Here is an 18,198-nt window from a genome sequence, read left to right as displayed (position 1 = left end):
CCACAGACTAAGGTTGCTACAAAGATTAATTTGGGAACAACTTCAACTTTATTAGGTTCCCAGGAAAGGCTCAAAAGAAACATTTCTTCTAGATAATAATAAATGTATTGGTAAGAATACATGAGACTATTTAAGAAGCTCAAGGAGGCTAGAGTTGACAGAAGAAACTGATTTACCTTGGTGTTCCAATTACCATGGTATTGCCATGGAAATAGTTTACTGTGTACTGGTGGTATGATAGTATTCTCAAAAACCAGAGGCCAAGACTGGCACTCCATGGTAAGAGGCAAGATGGAAATTACCAAAATAGATTCTAAGTTAGAGTGGTAACCAGTCCTGACCTGTATGTTTCCAGAAGTGAATGAGCAACTAGTTTATTTAGTCTATCACAAGACACATCAACCTACTATGCTATCATAGAAAAATCTGGTGAAGATACTATTTCAGTCAATGGTAGCTGAGCTGATAAAATTATAATCTGTAAAAATTGACCATAAATTGCTATTCAATTTGAAATTGTTTACTGACTCTGTGTGTGTATGTGTTTGTGTATATATACATATTTTATTTTTCATGCTGAAGGTTGTAGGGATGAGACCAGATATAGAGAGGTATTCTGGCAAACTAACATGTAATACAATTCTGAAGACTTTGTATATTTTGCACTTTGTATGATTTCTGAAGACTAGAGTGACTTATTCTATATCTCTTCTCACAGTTCCCCAAGGAGTTGGCTGACATCTGTAACTGAACCCATAAATCTTCTGTGGGTTTAGCTGCTGGCTTTTTAAGGAAAAAAAATTGCTGATAGAGGAATTTATTTGCTCAAAATTTACAAGTAAAGAAATGAAACACTTCAATGCTTTAACTTTGTAAATTTAGAAGAGGATTATTGCTGATAAAAGCATCTTTTCCTAAATTTATAATGTATCTTAATCGGGTTTTCAGTTCTTCCTCAAAAATATGAGGCACATTCAAAGAAAAAAAGTCTAACTATAATTTCCTGAAAAAATTTCCTATGAATGGATGCAATTATGCATACTTTAATGAAAATTACCTAAGCTTTCAGTAAACACTGATAATTTTCATATTTGAAAACAATCTATATTGCATGGCATGTTAATTTTCATCATTAATGAGAAGAGTATTATACTCTAATTAATTTTGTAATTAAAAGAATGGTATTTAAAATGTCAAATAATCTAAAAACATGAAATGCAGATTTTAAACAGAATATATTATCATAACGCAAGTCATTATTAACATAAATTAAGCGGATTCTTTAATGTTTATTTAAAGTAGGTGCTTTAGTTGTTGAAAAGAATATTCTCTATAGGGATAGACAGGATTTTATGAAATGGTTCAGGAAAATCAAAGGTAGGGCATTACTGTTTTCTCCTAAGAGATATGCCTCTCAGGATTATACTAGTTGCTTATTCTGAGTAGGTTTATGGCTTGCTCCTATGATTCTGGGCTCTTCTAGTCTACAGGTCTTAGTGACCAAGGGATGATGCCACAAGAGCACACTGATAACTGCCCCATTGCAGCCAGTGCTCCTCACTGGGTCATTGGAAACAGGGTAAAATCTATATGTGGTGACTGACGGTGACTATGAAAAAGAAAGAGGATTGGTTTATCCAATAAAGACCTAAATGAAATTTATAATTATGACACATTTGGAATACTTCATAGTATCCCTATGCTTAGAGGCAATGATTATCAGGAGGCAGAAGGCATCTCTCACCTAACACAGGCAGGGCCACCAAAGTGTTGTATGTTATACTTATGTAAGAAAAACATTATCTTCCTTCTCATTATAATATTACATAGGGTTTGATAGTAAGAATGAGAAAGAAAATGAGCAGTGCCATCAGTTAGTGATTCTGGACTCTGACAGCAATGGCTTCATGATATTATCTCCTGGACTCAGTAGCAAATTGCAGCCTTGTGTTTCTCTCACTGGAAAGGGAATGGATCAATATTTTTGTTGGTTTGAAGAAAAGTTGCGATGCTCAATGAAACAATTTTCTGGGTTTGGATATATTAAGAGATAGTTTGCACAGTGGCCCCAGGGTGCAACCTAGGGCAACTTCTTTTTCTTTTTTAAAAACATTCCCTTCCAATGCAGGACTTTTTTTCCCCTCTACTTTGTGTGATTTTTTTTAATTAAAGACTTTATTTATTTATTTATTTGGGAGAGCAAGAGAGGGAGAGAGCACTAGCAGGGGGGTGAAGCAGAGGGAGAGGGAGAAGCAGACATTGAGCAGGGAGCTCAATGCGGGACTCAGTCCCAGGACCCAGGGATCATGACCTGAGCCAAAGGTAGATGCTTAACTGACTGAGCCACCCAGGTGCCTCTACTTTGTGTGAATCTTACAATAAGATTTAACTATGGGATTCCAAATTCAAAAATATATGTGTGGGCCAGATTGGGCTACTTTCAGGCTCTCACTAGGAATGTAAATGGTGACCAGAATATTTGAGAGAATAATCTAATTTACTAAATAGAAGATCTAAGATTTCCTGCTGTGTTTGAAAGCCTGGGTCTTTCCTGTTTCCTGGTCTTACTTTGGGTTCCTTCAATCCTGTGACTGTATATGCTATTTCTGTTGAGTTTTTAGTTTTTAGTTTTGTATATTTTGTATATTTTTTATATTTATTTTGTATATTTCCCTAATTTTGGTCCTTAGTTAAAAACTATTAGCTCTGATTTTCATAATCAGGAAGAAAAAGAAAAATGATTATAGGCATAAAAACTGAAAAAACTTTTAAAACATTTATCATTTTACATTCCTTTTAGTGTAGTATAAAATAGAAAATTATAATTAATATATCATAATATTATTTCAAGGATATTATTGCTTAGAATAAGGCTAAGTAAAAACAAAATTAGTACTATTCAAGGAAAGTTAAAAAAATTATTAAATAATATACCAGTCTGACAAAAAAATACTTGTTAAAAGTGATTAAATAGGGGTGCCTGGGTGGCTCAGTCAGTTAAGTGTCTACCTTCAGCTCAGGTCATTAGCCAAGGGTCCTGGGATCAAGCCTGGAATCAGGCTCCCTGAGCAGGGAGGGAGCCTGTTTCTCCCTCTCTGTCTGCCCTTCCCCACCCCCATTCATGTGCTCTCGCTGTCTCTGTCTCTCTCAAATAAATAAATTTTTAAAAAAGAGTGATTAAATATGTAACACTCATAAGATGCTAAGAAAATGAGCCAAATATAATAGCAAAATAGAAGATGATCATCTGTTTAGAGTTGAGGCCATGATAACAAATATTTATGGTAACTACTTTTGATTTGGATTTATGAATAATTTCTGTTTTCTTATTTATAATTTCTATATGACAATACATTTTTAAAGATTATATTTATTTATTTAGAGCATGAGTGGGAAGAGGGGCAGAGAGAAAGAATCTCAAGCAGATTCTGCACTGAGCACAGAGCCTGAGGTAGGGCTGGATCTCATGACCCTGATATCATGACCTGAGCTGAAATCAAGAGTCTGATGCTCAACCTACTGAGCCACACAGGTGCCCCTGCAAAAACATTGCTAAGTATAAAATCAAAATCATATTCTCATGTCTTGAAATTGTTAAATCAGAAAATATAAGGGAGCTTAGATTTTTCTTGTTTACTTGTATACATATATAGATAGATGATAAAGAGATACACACACACACACACACACTATCAGAAACATGAGTCCTCTGAGTCAGAAATCAGGGCTTTATTTACTCAAGCAACTTAGGGGAAGAATGATATTCTAGCATTGGTTCTTCATATGAAGCATACCACAGATAGCAGAATGACAGCCAGAAGGACAGTCTACGTATATAATAGGATTGTACTATAGGAGAATGTTGTGTGGGTCTCAGCCTACTGATGGTGATGTTCTCAGCTGGGAATGCCTGAGGCACTTACCTGTGCCCATATTTACTCATAGGGAGCCCCACAAACACCCCCCACCACCAGGGCCAATATTGTGGCTGAACCAGCCTTTGTGATTCTTTTTTTTCTCTATATGTTTATGTGTGTGTGCATGTGTGCACACGTGTTTGTGTGTGTGTGTATGCATACATATATTACATCTTTCTTATTCATCTGGATGGACATCTGGGTTGCTTACATATTTTATCTCTAGTAAATAATGATGCAGTAAACACAGGGATGCATATATCTTTCTAAATTAGTGTTTCATTTTCTTTGGGTAAATACGCAGTTGTGATATTACTGGATGATATCGTATTTCCATTTTTAATTTTTTGAGGAAACTCTGTATTATTTTCCACTGTGGCTGCACCAATTTACACTCCCACCAACAGTGCATACGTGTTCCCTTTTCTTCATATCCTCACCAACACTTGTTATTTCTCATCTTTTTGATACTAGCCATTCTGGCTGGTCTGAAGTGATATTTCATTGTGGTTTTAATTTGCATTTCCCTGATTATTAGTGATGTTGAGCATCTTTTCAGGTGTCTGTTGGCCATCTGTATGTCTTCTTTGGAAAAATGTCTATTCAGTTCCTCTGCCCATTTTTTTTTCTGGTGTTGAGTTGTGTAAATTCTTTATGTGTTTTGGATATTAACTCTTATCAGTTGTATCATTTGAAAATATCTTCTCCCATTCACTGGGTTACCTTTTTGTTTTCCTGATGGTTTCCTTTGCTGTGCAGAAATGTTTTGTTTGGTGTAGTCCCAATAGTTCATTTTTGCTTTTGTTTTCCCTGCTTAAAGAGACAAATCCATAAACATGTTGCTAAGTGTTATGTCCTAGAGATTACTGCTTATGTTTTCTCCTAGGAGTTTTATGGTCTCAGGTCTCATATTTAGGTCTTTAATCCATTTGAGTTCATTTTGTGTGTTCTGTGAGAAAGTGGTCCAGTTTCATTCTTTAGCATGTAGCTGTCCAGTTTTCCCAACACCATTTATGGAAAAGACTGTCCTTTCACCATTGTATATTCTTGCCTTCTTTGTTGCAGATTAATTGACCTTGTTTAAGTGTAGGTTTATTTCTGGGCTCTCTATTTTCTTCCTTTGATCTGTGTGTCTATTTTGTGCCAGTACCATATTCTTTTGGATACTACAGATTTGTAGTATTTTATGAAATCTGGGATTGTGATACCTCCAGCTTTGTTCTTTCTCAAGATTGCTTTGACTGTTCATGGTCTTTTCTGGTTTCATACAAATTTTTAGAAATATTTACTCTAGTTCTATGACAAATGCTATTAGTATTTTGGCAGGGATTGCATTGAATCTGTAGATTGCTTTGGGTAGTATGGACATTTTAGCAATATTAATTTTTCTAATCCATGAACATGGAGTAGCTTTCCATTTCTTTGTGTCATCCTCAATTTATTTCAACAATGTCTTAGAGTTTTTAGGGTGCATGTCTTTAACCTCTCAGTTAACTTTATTCTTAGGTATTTTATTCTTTCTGTTGCAATTATTTTTGTTTTCTTAATTTCTCTATTTTGTTGTTAGTGTATAGAAATGCAACCTATTTCTGGATATTAATTTTGCACCCTGTGACTTAACTGAATTCATTTATCAGTTCTAATAGTTTTTTGCTGGAGTCCTTAAGGTTTTCTCTTCATGGAAAAGTCTCCTAAAGATCCCTGCCCCTCCTAGTACACCTTCTGAAATTAGTAAATAAATATCTTTCCTGTATACATCAGGTGCTTCTCAAACTGCTCCTTCTGTGCTGTGCCTCCATGAGGTTGTTATGCTGTCTATCTAAGGGCAAGGGCTATTTCTTGTGACCCTCCAGCTCTCCCAGAGTGGAGTCTGCTAATTTCTAAATTTTCCAGTGTGAAGCTCCACTATTTATGAAAACTCTCTAAGTGAAGCCCCTCTGGTTTTCAAAGCCTAATGTAACAGGAACTCGTCTGCCCATGCAGTTCCCCCATGTCTGGGATGCCTGGTGTGGGGTTGGTTCCTCTCCCTTCCCCATGCATGTGTTGTCCCTCCCATTTGTGGTTAGTCTCACAGGTTAGTTTGGTTCCCAGCTGGGACTCTGCCTTTGGCAATGTTTTCAGTGTGGTTGTGATTAGCTGTGGAGATTTGTTCTGCCTGTCTTCAGTTTGATTTCTGGGTTGCACTGATGTAACTGTTATCTAAGTGTATCCATTGAGACCAGGTGAGCTTAAAATCCCCCTACTCTCCCTATCATTTCCCTCCAGGATTTTCCAAATAGAGTATCATGCCATCTGCAAATAGTGACAGTTTTACTTTTTCCTTATCAATATGGATGCCTTTTATTTCTTTTTCTTACCTTATTACTTTTGCGAAGAGTTCCATTACTATGTTGAATGAAAGTGTTATCAGTGGACATCCTTGTTTTCCTCCTGATCTCAGAGAAAAAGGTCTCTTTTTCACTATTGAATATAATATTAACTGTTGGTTTTTAATATGTGATCTTCATTATGTTGAGGTGTGTTTCCTCTAAACCTATTTTGTTGAGTTTTTTTTTAATCATGAGTGGATTTTGTATTTTGTCAAATGCTTTTTATGCATCTACTGAGATAATCATATGGTTTTTATCCTTCCTCTTATTAATGTGATATATCATATTGATTTTCAAATATTGAAACACCATTGCATCCCTGGAATAAATCCTAGTTGATCATGGTGAATGCTGCCTTTTTAATGTATTGTTGAACATGTAATCCAGATTTCCTGTTTTCCCCTAATATCTCTTTTCTTTGTCATTATCCCCAGTCAGTATACCACATTGCATTTAGTCGTCATGTCTCTTTAGGCTCCTATTAGTTTTGACAGTTTCTCGGGCTTTCCTTATTTTTTTCTGTTTTGTTTTAAAGATTTTATTTACATATTTATTTTAGAGAAAGAGAGTATGCAAGCAAAGGGAGGAACAGAGGGAGAGGGACAAGAACACTCCATGCTGAGTGCAGAGCCCAAGGCAGGGCTCAATCCCATGACCCTGAGATCACAACCCTAGCCAAAACCAAGAATCGGACACCCAATTGACTGAGCCACCCAGATGCCCCAAGATATCCTTGTTTTTGATGACCTTGGCAGTTTTGAGGAGGACTGACCAGATATTTTGTAGTATGTTCCTAATCTGGTATTTGTCTGATGTTTTTCTCACGATTAGATTGGGGTACAGTGTTTTGGGCAAGAAGACCAGAAAGGGAAAGTGACATTTTTATCACATTATATTAAGGATATGTACCAATCAATATGACTTATCACTGTTGATGTTGACCTTGAGATAGTGCTTGTCAGTTTTACTCACTGCAAATTTACTCTTTTTCCCCTTCCTTTACATACTGTACTCTGAAATTTTTATACATTTAAGATGTGGGAAGATATGCTTCACCCCTTTAAAGAAGAAGTGCTACATAAGTTACTTAGAATTCTTTTACATGGAAGGTTTATCTACTCACCCATTTGTTTATGTAGTCAGTCATTTATTTATAGCATGGATATTCATTTTTGTGCCATAATCCAATATTACTATATACTGCTATAATTCTTTCAGCTTTAGCCATGAGCTCCTTCATTTGGCTCCTGTGTTCCCTGATAGATGTCCTTAATTGAGTTTTTGTTTGTTAGTACTTCCTTACTTTCTACACTACAAGGTATTACAGGATTAGCTTGTATATTACATGTCCCAACCTTAAAATCAGCCATTTCATCAGGAGCCCTGATTTCTCCTATTAAAGTGATATTAGAAACCAAGACTTTAGTACCTAGGCATGCTTATTGCTACTGGAGTATTGTATCTAGGCCACCTCAACAAATCAAGGATATATATGTATGTGTATGCTAACTATATATATATATATATATATATATATACACACACACACACACTTGCCTATAAACATTTCTGTATCCAAGTCTATGTTAAAGTAAACATAAGTTTATGTTGATGTCTTCAGTTCTAATCCATTACCACATAGATCATTCTAGTCTTCTCCTCCTACTTGTCTCAACATTTCTAAAACATTAAGAAAACTGGCTTCCACCATCTGCCATCAATTTACTGAATCAATTATTGTATACTTATATATAGTGTTTTCAGGGCTGTTAATCTGTGCACCGTGGCAAACAACATTAGCAATTCAAGTACAGCGATTGTTTACAAGTCTCTGCATTATATTGATATAATTATATGTTTTTTTCTCTTACTCAGTTTGTTAATCTGATGAATACATTTATTACTATACAAAGGTTAAAATAATCTTTCATGGAATGAACTGCACTTGGTCAAAAGGTACAATCCTTTTTATATGTTGTTGGGTTTACTTTGATAATATTCTGTTAAGGACTATTGCTACTTTTGTTCATACGATATTTTGGTCTGTAACTTCTTTAAAATGTCTTCATTGGTTTTGACCGTAGGGTAATGCTGGCTGCATGGAGTGAGTTAAGAAGTGTTCCTTCTGATTCTATTTTTGGGGTGATATTTTAGAAATTTATCCTTTAATATTTGGTATAATTCACCAATGAAATCATGTGGACCTGGAGCTTTTATTTTTGGAATGTTTTTAATTATTGACTCAATTTAATTGATAAATACAAGGAAATTCAAGTTATCTATTCTCCTTTTGTGACTTTTGACAGCTTTTGTCCTTTCAAGGAATTGGTTTATTTCCTTTAATTTTTCAAAGAGGTCAGCACAAAATTGTTCATAAAATACCCTTATTGTCCTTCTAATTTTCATGGAATCAGTTGCAATGACCCAATTTCCTTACTGATATTAGTAATTTATGCCTACTCTCTTCTTTGTTGTCATTGTCATCATCATCTGGGCAGAGGTTTGGTTTCTGTTTTGTGTGTGTGTGTGTGTGTGTGTGTGTGTTTCCCCCCAAAAAACAGCTTTTGGTTGCTTTAATTTTATCTATAGCTTTCCTATCTTCAATGTCACTGATTTCTGCTGTAATATATTATTTTCTTTCATTCTTTCTTTTTGTTTGTTTGTTTGCTTTAGGCTTAATTTTCTTTTCCTCTGGATTTTTAGATGGAAGCTTAAACTATTTATTTCAGGCCTTCTTTTCTCATATATGCATTTAACGCTATAAATTTCCTTCTCAGTGCAGATTTTGATGCACCCCACAAATTTTGTTAAGTTCTATTTTTATTTACCTTATCTTGAGACATCATCTTTGACTCAGGTTATTGAGAAGTGTGTTGCATAATTTGTAAATAATTTGGGGACTTTCCAGCTATCTTTTAGCTATTGACTCTTGTTTAGTTCCTTTGTGGTCTGAAAGCATACTATGTAGAAAATTATTCTTTTAAATTTATTACAGTGTGTTTTATGATAAGTACATAGTCTTGTTAAGTTTCACTGCACTCGAGAAGACTATTCTTTTGCTGAATAGGGTTTTCTATATATGGTATATTAGATCAATGATCTATGAGAGTGTTGTTAGAGTGACCTATATCCTTACTAATTTTGTGCCTGCTTATCCATCAATAACTTGGATGTTCTTGCAGTTCTATCATGTTTTGTCTCATGTATTTCATTTTTGTTGTTAAGTAAGCAGATATATAAGATTTTTTTTTTCTTGGAGAATTGACAACTTTTGTATTATATAATGGTCCCACTTTATTTCTGATAATCTTCTTTGTTTTCATGTTTGATTTATCTGAAACTGGTATAGCTAATTCAGCTTTCTTTTTATTAGTGTAATCATTGTATATATTTCTTTATTCTTTTACCTTCAACCTACTTGTGCCTTTTTATTTAACATGGATTTCTGGTAAGCAACATAGAGTTTCTTCTTATTTTTAGGTAATCCATTCTGATAATTTCTGTCTTTTAATTGGGGTTTTTAGACATTCCCAGTTTAAGTGATTATTGATATTTTTGGATTACCATGTTTGTAACCATTTTCTATTCATTGTTCTTGCCTATTTTCCCTCCTTTTCTCCTTTGGCTTTAATTGAACATTTTATGTCAATTTATTTTACTCTTAACATACCAATTATATATCTTTTAAAAATATTTAATTGTTGCCTTGGAGTTTACAGTATACATTTTCAAATAATCTAAGTCCACTTTCACATAACCTTATACCACTTCATATGCAGTTCAGGTACCTTTTAATAGAGTAGTCCCAATTCTTTCCTATTGTCCCGTATGACCTTGCTGTCACTAAATTCATTTATCTGTATGCTATAATCACCCAATGTGTGGTCACTACTATTGACTTAAACACTTATCTTTTAGATGAATTACAAATAAACAATATAGACTTTACTGTTATTTATTTGTTCCCTGGTGCTTTTCATTTATTTATGTAAGTTGAAGTTCCCAATCTATATCATTTTCTACCTCCCTGAAGAACTTATTTTAACATTTACTACAGGACAAGTCTGCTGGCAATAAAATTCCCCAGCTTTTGTCTGAAAGGGTCTTTATTTCTCATTTGCTTATGTAGGATAATTTCACTAATTATAGAATTAACACTTTAACACTTTAAATATTTCACTCTACTTTCTTATTACTTTCACTGTTTATGATGAACAGTCCACTGTAATTTTAATGCTTGTTCTTCTATAAATAGGGTGTCTTTTCCTCTAGCTTCTTTCAAGCCTTTCTTTTTGTGAATGTGTTATGCCTTGGGGTGTGTGTGTGTGTGTGTGTGTGTGCATATACACACACATGTTTATCCTGGTTGGTGTTATCTGAGCTCCCATTGATGTAGTTTGGTGTCTGTCATTAATACTGGAAAGGTCTCCACCATTACTAATTTAAATATTTTAATCTTTCTCTTTTCTTCTACTGATATTCCAATTATTTGTATGTTAAAGTTTTTGTTATCATTCCATAGTTCTCCAATGGTTTTTAGTCTTTTTTTTTCTCTTTACATTTCACTGTGAGAAGTTTCTACTAGTCTATCTTCAACTTCACTGATTCTCTCTTAGCTATGTTGAGTCTACTGATGAGCCCTAAAAAGGAATTCTTTATTCGTGTTATTGGTTTTTATTTCTTTAATTTTAATTTTTTTTTTAGGAAGAGAGAGGAGGGGAGGGGTTAAGGGAGAGGGAGAGGGAAAGATAGAATCTTGAGCAGGCTCCACACCCAGCATGGGGCCTGATGCAGGGCTCAATCGCACAACCCTAAGATCATGACTGGAGCTGAAATTGAGTCAGATGCTTAACCACCTGAGCCACCCAGGTGCCCCTATTGTCTTTTATTTCTAACATTTCTTTACTATTTCTTAGTTTCCATCTCTCTGCTTATATTATTGCTGCATTCTTTCATATTATCTAATTTTTCTTTTTTTTTTTGTTTCAAGTTTTTAAATTCTAGTTAATTAACTTATAGTGTAATATTGGTTTCAGGAGTAGAATTTAGTGATTCATCACTTACATATAACACCCAGTGCTCATCACAGCAAGTGCCCTCCTTAATACCCATCACCCATTTTTCCATTAGAGTTTTTAAGATATTAATCATTGTTATTTTAAACTTCCTGTCTGATAATTCTCATATCTATGTCATAACTTGGGGTTGTTCTCATGATTGCTGTTTCTTTAGGTTGCATTTATTCTTGCCTTTTATCATGTTTTCACTTTTTTTGAAAGCTGGACATACTATCTTAGAAATAGGGGAACAGGAAATGAGGTAAAAAGGCTTTTGGTATGAGGATTTAAGTTAATGTCCGGGTAGGAGTTGAGCTATGTTTTATGTTTGTTGTAGCTTTATGTACCAGAGACTTCAAATTCTCTTGGTGTTTTTATGTCCTATCTTGATTTTGGGGAGATATACATATCTATCTTCATAGAGAGTCTGTACTATACACCTCTTTCATCTAAACTCACTGTAATTATATTGGAATCCTATTTGTGTGGTAATAAAGTGACAAGAAAGAGGGGTGTTCTATAATCTGAGTGAGATTCAATGTTTTAGTGGGTTTGTGTTTCAGTACTAAGACTTTCATAAGCATTTCTCCAGTGGTATAATCTGTCCCCTACTTTTTTCCCTGTCTCCAAAGCTCCCATTCTATTTCCTTGAAGCCTTGTCTCCTATTGACTGTTATTTTTTACCCTTTTTTGGGAGTACATACTAGGGGGAGCTAAGCAGGGAATCATCTCTTTTCCTAGCAGGAATAATCTTTCATATTTTTTTTTGTCAAAATACTTTTCCCTGGAGAGCTGTCCTTTGCTCTGCTGTGGTTCATAAACTCTCACTCTCTTCTTGCCAGAGCCAAAAGGGATATTTGTTGGATCCTCACAGTAAGAACTCAAAATTTATAGGGTTCCTAGAAGAAAACCCACTAAAGCACAGGCCTCTTGAGAATGTAGCCCTGTAAGTTCCTCACTCTTACATTAGTCCTCACTCAGCCTCTAGCTATTCATGTCAATAAGAAAAACTCTTCACATTCTCTCAGAAGGTCCTCTCACTTCCATTTTGCTTATAAACATTGTAAAATATCCCATATTATATATATTGTATAAACATGTAAAAATCCTAATCCACAACACACCCTTCAGAACATTCTTCTTTCCTAGTGTAATCTTGACCTTGGAAAAGTTCCTTGGAATGTACAAATTGGTCTCCATCTCTTACTGCATTTTATGGGAGAAATACTTATTATCTGAGTTCTGTACACCAAAAGAGAACCACAGTACATTTTCTGCATGCAATAATTTTTCCTTTTAGAGCACTGATTCTCAAACTGACAGCACTTCAGAGTGACTGATATCTTAAGTAAAAAGAAGGGACAAAAGTGATTTTTCTTTATTAAACTTTCAAGTGATTGAGATGTGCAAAGGAGTTACAAAACAGTACTATCTGAAATATTAGACAATCACATTTAACAATTTTGTGTTAAGACACTAATATGAAAGGCAAGCCACAGAGTAGGAAAAATATTTGTAAATCATATATCTGATAATGGGCTTGCATCAGAATATAGAAAGAACCATTATAATTCAAAAATAAAAAGAGAAATAATTCAAGTAAAAAGTGAGCAAAAGATTTGAATAGACATTTTACCAAAGAAGATACAGGGATGGTCAGTAAGCATATGAAAAGATATTCAACCTCATCTGTCATTAGGAAATGTATTTTAAAACCATAATCAGATAATCCTTCTCAGTTATTAGAATGACTATAATAAGAAGCACAATAATAAAGTGTGGGCAGGGATGGAGAGAAATGAATCCTCATGCATTGCTGATTGGGATGTAAAATGGTTCAGCTGCTATGGAACATAGCTTGGTATTTTCTAAAAATCTTAAACATGAATTTACTCTCAGGAAGAGAAATGAAAACATATGTCCACACAAATACTTACATGTGAATGTTTAATCAATAATGTAGAAATAACCTGGATATCCATGAACTGGAGAATGGGTAAACATACTGTGGTATATCCATACAGTGGAAGACTATTAAGCAATAAAAATGCAAAGTACTGATGCTTGCAACAACTTGGATGATGAACCTCAAAAACATTAAGTGAAAGAAGTTAGATGTAAAAGACCACATATAATATAATTTCACTTATATGAAATGTCCAAGAAAGACAAATCTACTGAAACAGAAAGTGATTAGAGATTCCTGGGCCATGAATAGGAAAGAATATTGACTGGAAATGAGCATAAGGATCATCTCAGGGTGAAAAAATATTCTAAACTTAGATTATAATGATTGCCCAGGTCTGAATTTACTAAAAATCATTGTATACCTAAATTGGAAAAATATTATGGTATGTAATTTCTATATCAAGAACACTGTTAACACTGACATAGAATGTGAGAAGAGACAAATACTAAAAATTCACATCCAATAATAATCTGCATACCTGGTAGAAAGATAGTTGTATATCATAGAATCACTATACTTGGATTTCACATATTAAAATATCAACATATACAACAAAAGATATATCATCACTATCTTTTTGAAATTGGAGATGAAATGCATTAAAAATTAACAACTTGGGTTCCCCTATGTATGGCAAATTCTTAACAGAAGTACATTTTGAAGTTACATAGACCTACATTGAACATGTCTAATATGTGACTTCTCTGTGGTTAGGTTATGTACAAATTGAGGATGCTAATATTCTCCCCATTGTATTAGTTATAGTCTGAGTATAAAAGATTAAAATAAAAAGCACTTAACACAGGCTCTGGAGTATAAAAGAAAATTCTCCTTCTAACATGTAACTGTGTGAGGAACTTCCTAGCAGGTTGTATTAGTTTCTTTGAGCTGCCATAACAAATTATCACAAACTGGATAGCTTAAAACAAGATAAATTTTCTCACACCTATGGAATCTAGAAGCCAAAATTAGGAGGTCATGTTCTCTCTGAAGATTCTAGGGAAGGGTCCCTCCTTTCTGGCTTCTGGGGATTGTCAGCCATCCTTGGTGTTCTTTGGTTTAGAGTCACATCACTCCATCTCTGCCTTTACTGTTATATAGTTTTCCTCCCACTGCATCCAGATTGCTTTCTTATAACAAAGATGTTAGTCATTAGATTAGGGCCTACCTTAGTCACATAGGACCTCATCTTAACTTGATTACATCTATAAAGATCTGATTTTCAAATTAAGTCACTTCACAGGTGCTGGGGGTTAGGACCAGAATATATTTTTGGGGAGCGGGGGAGTAGATACAATTCAAGCCACAGTACAGGTATAAAAAAAAAAACAATTATGTATAACTTGTCTTGAAAAACAAAATACTGGTACTAGGATCAGCTTAAGTTTTATTGTGATTAAAATAATTCCTATAGGGCTTCTTTGAAGTGAGCTCTCTTATTAAATTTTAAAATGTATTTGAGTCATTAAGATTTGATTTAGACACATGTATATGTATGTTTCCTAAAGACTCAATATTTTTGGTGCCCCATATCAGGAGATACAAAAGCCCATTTATATAAAACATAATAATAAACGTTTCCAGTATAATATTTAAGTTGTTTATATTTATGCAATATCAATTTCCTGAAAGCATTTGAGAAACAGGATTTTAAGACAGTTATATATTAGCACAATGAAATGGAAGAGAATTCAAATAATGTTAATTTGGGTATGCCTTTAAGGCATATTTTACTGTTAGCTGGCAAAAAGATTGATTACAAATACATGTGTTAGAGACAGTGTAATTATTTTCACAGGCAGAAATTAATCTTGTTTCATGTTTAGTTTTTCAAAGTTCAATGAAACTTCTATTGGGTCCCTAACATAGCTTAGCTTACAATTGACTAATGAAAATTAGAGTCATGGGAAAATTCCATTCCAGTTAATTAGAGAAATAATACATTGTTTATTTGATTTCTTTTTGAGAGATCTGGGATTTTTATACACTTTCAAGATAAATATATTAAGATCCCCTTGTGCAGATAAGCACATTTGTAAATAAACTGTGTTACTAGAAGCTGGACAATAATTGCTTAAGTACATTACAAATAGAAAGGTAGAGAAGCAATTTAGAAACATGATAATGTTAAAATAATCCCTCATTGAGTTGGTTTTAAAATGTTAACCTATTTTCTTATTTGAAAAAAAAGTCAATTCAAATATATTAATTTTGAGTCCTCAAATGAAGAACACTTGAAGCTCTTGTGAACTATTTATTTCATATCTGCTCTGGGTCATCAAAGTCACAATTGGTGAAACAGCTGACAATTTAGGAAGAGTTTAAACTTGCCTCACATTCAATGTATACCTCAGTTACCTCAATTTCTAAGTGGATGCTTTCATTTTGATAGAAACATTTATCTCCTAACTATTGTGATTCTCGATAACGCTCTCCTCAAATCTGATGTTATATGTCCCATAATAAACCATTAAGTTCTGTAATAAAATGCCTCTGGGGGGGTGCCTGGGTGGTTCAGTTGGTTGGGCATCTCAGGTCATGACCTCGGGGTACTGGGATTGAGCCCCACATCAGGCTCTCTGCTCAGCAGGGAGTCTGCTTCTCTTCTGTGCTCTCCTTCTCTTTCTCTCTCAAAATAAATAAAATCTTTAAAAAAACTTCCTTAGGGACAAACAGTTAACAAATCACCAGTGGCCTTAGAACTCCAATTTAACAAATCTGCTTACCATAAAGGTAGATAGACATCTGCACGTGCTCGCCTGAAGATGCCCACACACACATCTGAGTTCATAGTTGTTAAAGGTGATAAGCTTGTTCAAAAAGGACAGCTCTACTTTGCCAGAGATACAGAGAACTTTTAGTGGTTGTTTCAAAGATTATTCTCAAATACTCCTGTTTTTATGTATCTCTTATATGTAATCCAGAACTTTTATTGAATTAGTAATTTTTCTGGCAGAATTTGTGGTGTAAAATCATAATCACTGGGTTATATTCCAAGAACATTAGATTTTGGTGTATTCCTATGTATCAATATATTCCAGTTAATGCCATACAGAGTCTTGAAGACCTTCGGAACTCTACATAAGTCTTTCCACACAAAATGATTTTTGCTTTATTTTTTGCAAAATGTATTTTAAAAATAATTGTGATCATGTCAGTTGTTTTAAATTCAAGAAAATCCATCTGGTTTTTTAAATGCAATATTATTAAAAGAAAACTGGAACAGAATAGAATAAAAAAACAAGGTGACACACATACGGGCACTTGATTTGTAGTAAGTGTGATACTGGAAACAGCATTTTCAGTAAATATTACTGGGTAATCTGGATTTTCATATGGAGAAATAAAAATAAGCCTGATTCCCCTACCTCATACTGTATTGATTCAGTCACTGTTTTGGGACTGTCTGCTCCAGCTGAATATATGCATATCTTTGAACCAGTACTCAATCCTAGACATATACCTAGCAGAATTACATGCACATATGCACTGAAAATACATCAGAATGTTCATAGCTTCATTATTTCTAATAATCCCATAATGAAAACAAAGTAATGTATGGCATATGCTACAACAGGAACATCTGAGCATGTTATTCAAGTCAGAAGACTACACATGACAACTGAAAGAAGTTTCACAGTCATGAAAGCTAAATCTACAAACTAGAGATCGATGTGGTTAAGTCCTTCTATAGACGTTGCAATTCAAGTTGGTATAAATCCAATTAAATATACTGAAATGTGCACATAAATTGTAGAGATAAGTGGTCTTCATTTCTTGTTAGGTCAATGCATGTTTTTGTTTAAAAATAATCAAAAAGATCTGAATTATAAATTAAGGCTATTTGCTGTACTCAGAATTTTTCAACAAGATAAAATATTTGATTTAGTATTATAAAATCATATTTTAAATCTAGAAGATACCTTAAAGCACTTACAGTCTAAGTCTCATTTACAGATGTGTAAATTAAAAACTTTTGAACTTAAAGGAAAGGGGCATGATCAGAAGAGATATCTTGTATACTGAAGTCTTTTTTGAATGACATACACAAACAGAAATAAAATTCAGAAATTACTAGCATATTATAGTCAAATGTATTATAGAAATCTGCATTCTATAGCACCCTTCTAAAGATTAACAATAGACATTAATAGTTATTAACTGATCATGCACTAGATATTCTTTTATATAAGAGGATCACAAAAGTTCTACAGTTTATTTTTAATTTTTTAAGATTTTATTCATTTATTTGAGAGAGAGAGATAGAGAGCACATGCACAAGCAGGGGAGGAGCAGAGGGAGAGGGACAAGCAGACTCCACACACTGAGCACAGAGCCCAACTGGGGGCTTGTTCTCACTACCCAGAGATCATGACCTGAGCTGCAATCAAGAGTTGGATGCTTAACTGACTGAGCCACCCAGGTGCCTCAAAAGTTCTACAATTAAAAAAAAAAAAGGAAGATGATTAACTCATATTTTCCCAAGATTATTTGGCCACAGATTAGACTCCCCCCACCCTTATCCCCCCCCCCCAGATCTATAGCTCTTACCAGAGAGGTGTTGAGGGTGAATTCTTATAGTTTTTGATTGATTGGAGCAGAAGTGCAATGGTAGGAAACTTCTAACCAGTTCCCTGAGGTTTTCCCACCTCATTTCAAGGAGAATAGACTGGGACAAGGTGGTCAAAAAACATATGGAGACAGTAATTTGCCTCTATATCTACCAAGTAAAATTTGAAAATCTAGAAGTAAATTTTCTATCTGGAGATTACAAGCCCCTAGAACAGTGCCTACTTCAAGATTCCAGTTTTTAAATCTTACATTTGTTATTACTTCCTTTAGAGATGATTTCTCTTCCTTTATTTTGCCCTTTTTATATGACTAAA

This window comes from Mirounga angustirostris, unplaced genomic scaffold (assembly GCF_029215605.1).
Source record: "Mirounga angustirostris isolate CCGP_5_RB_7025 unplaced genomic scaffold, mMirAng1.0.hap1 SCAF_1, whole genome shotgun sequence".
NCBI classification, from domain to species: domain Eukaryota; kingdom Metazoa; phylum Chordata; class Mammalia; order Carnivora; family Phocidae; genus Mirounga; species Mirounga angustirostris.
Note: the sequence above shows the minus strand (reverse complement) of the source record.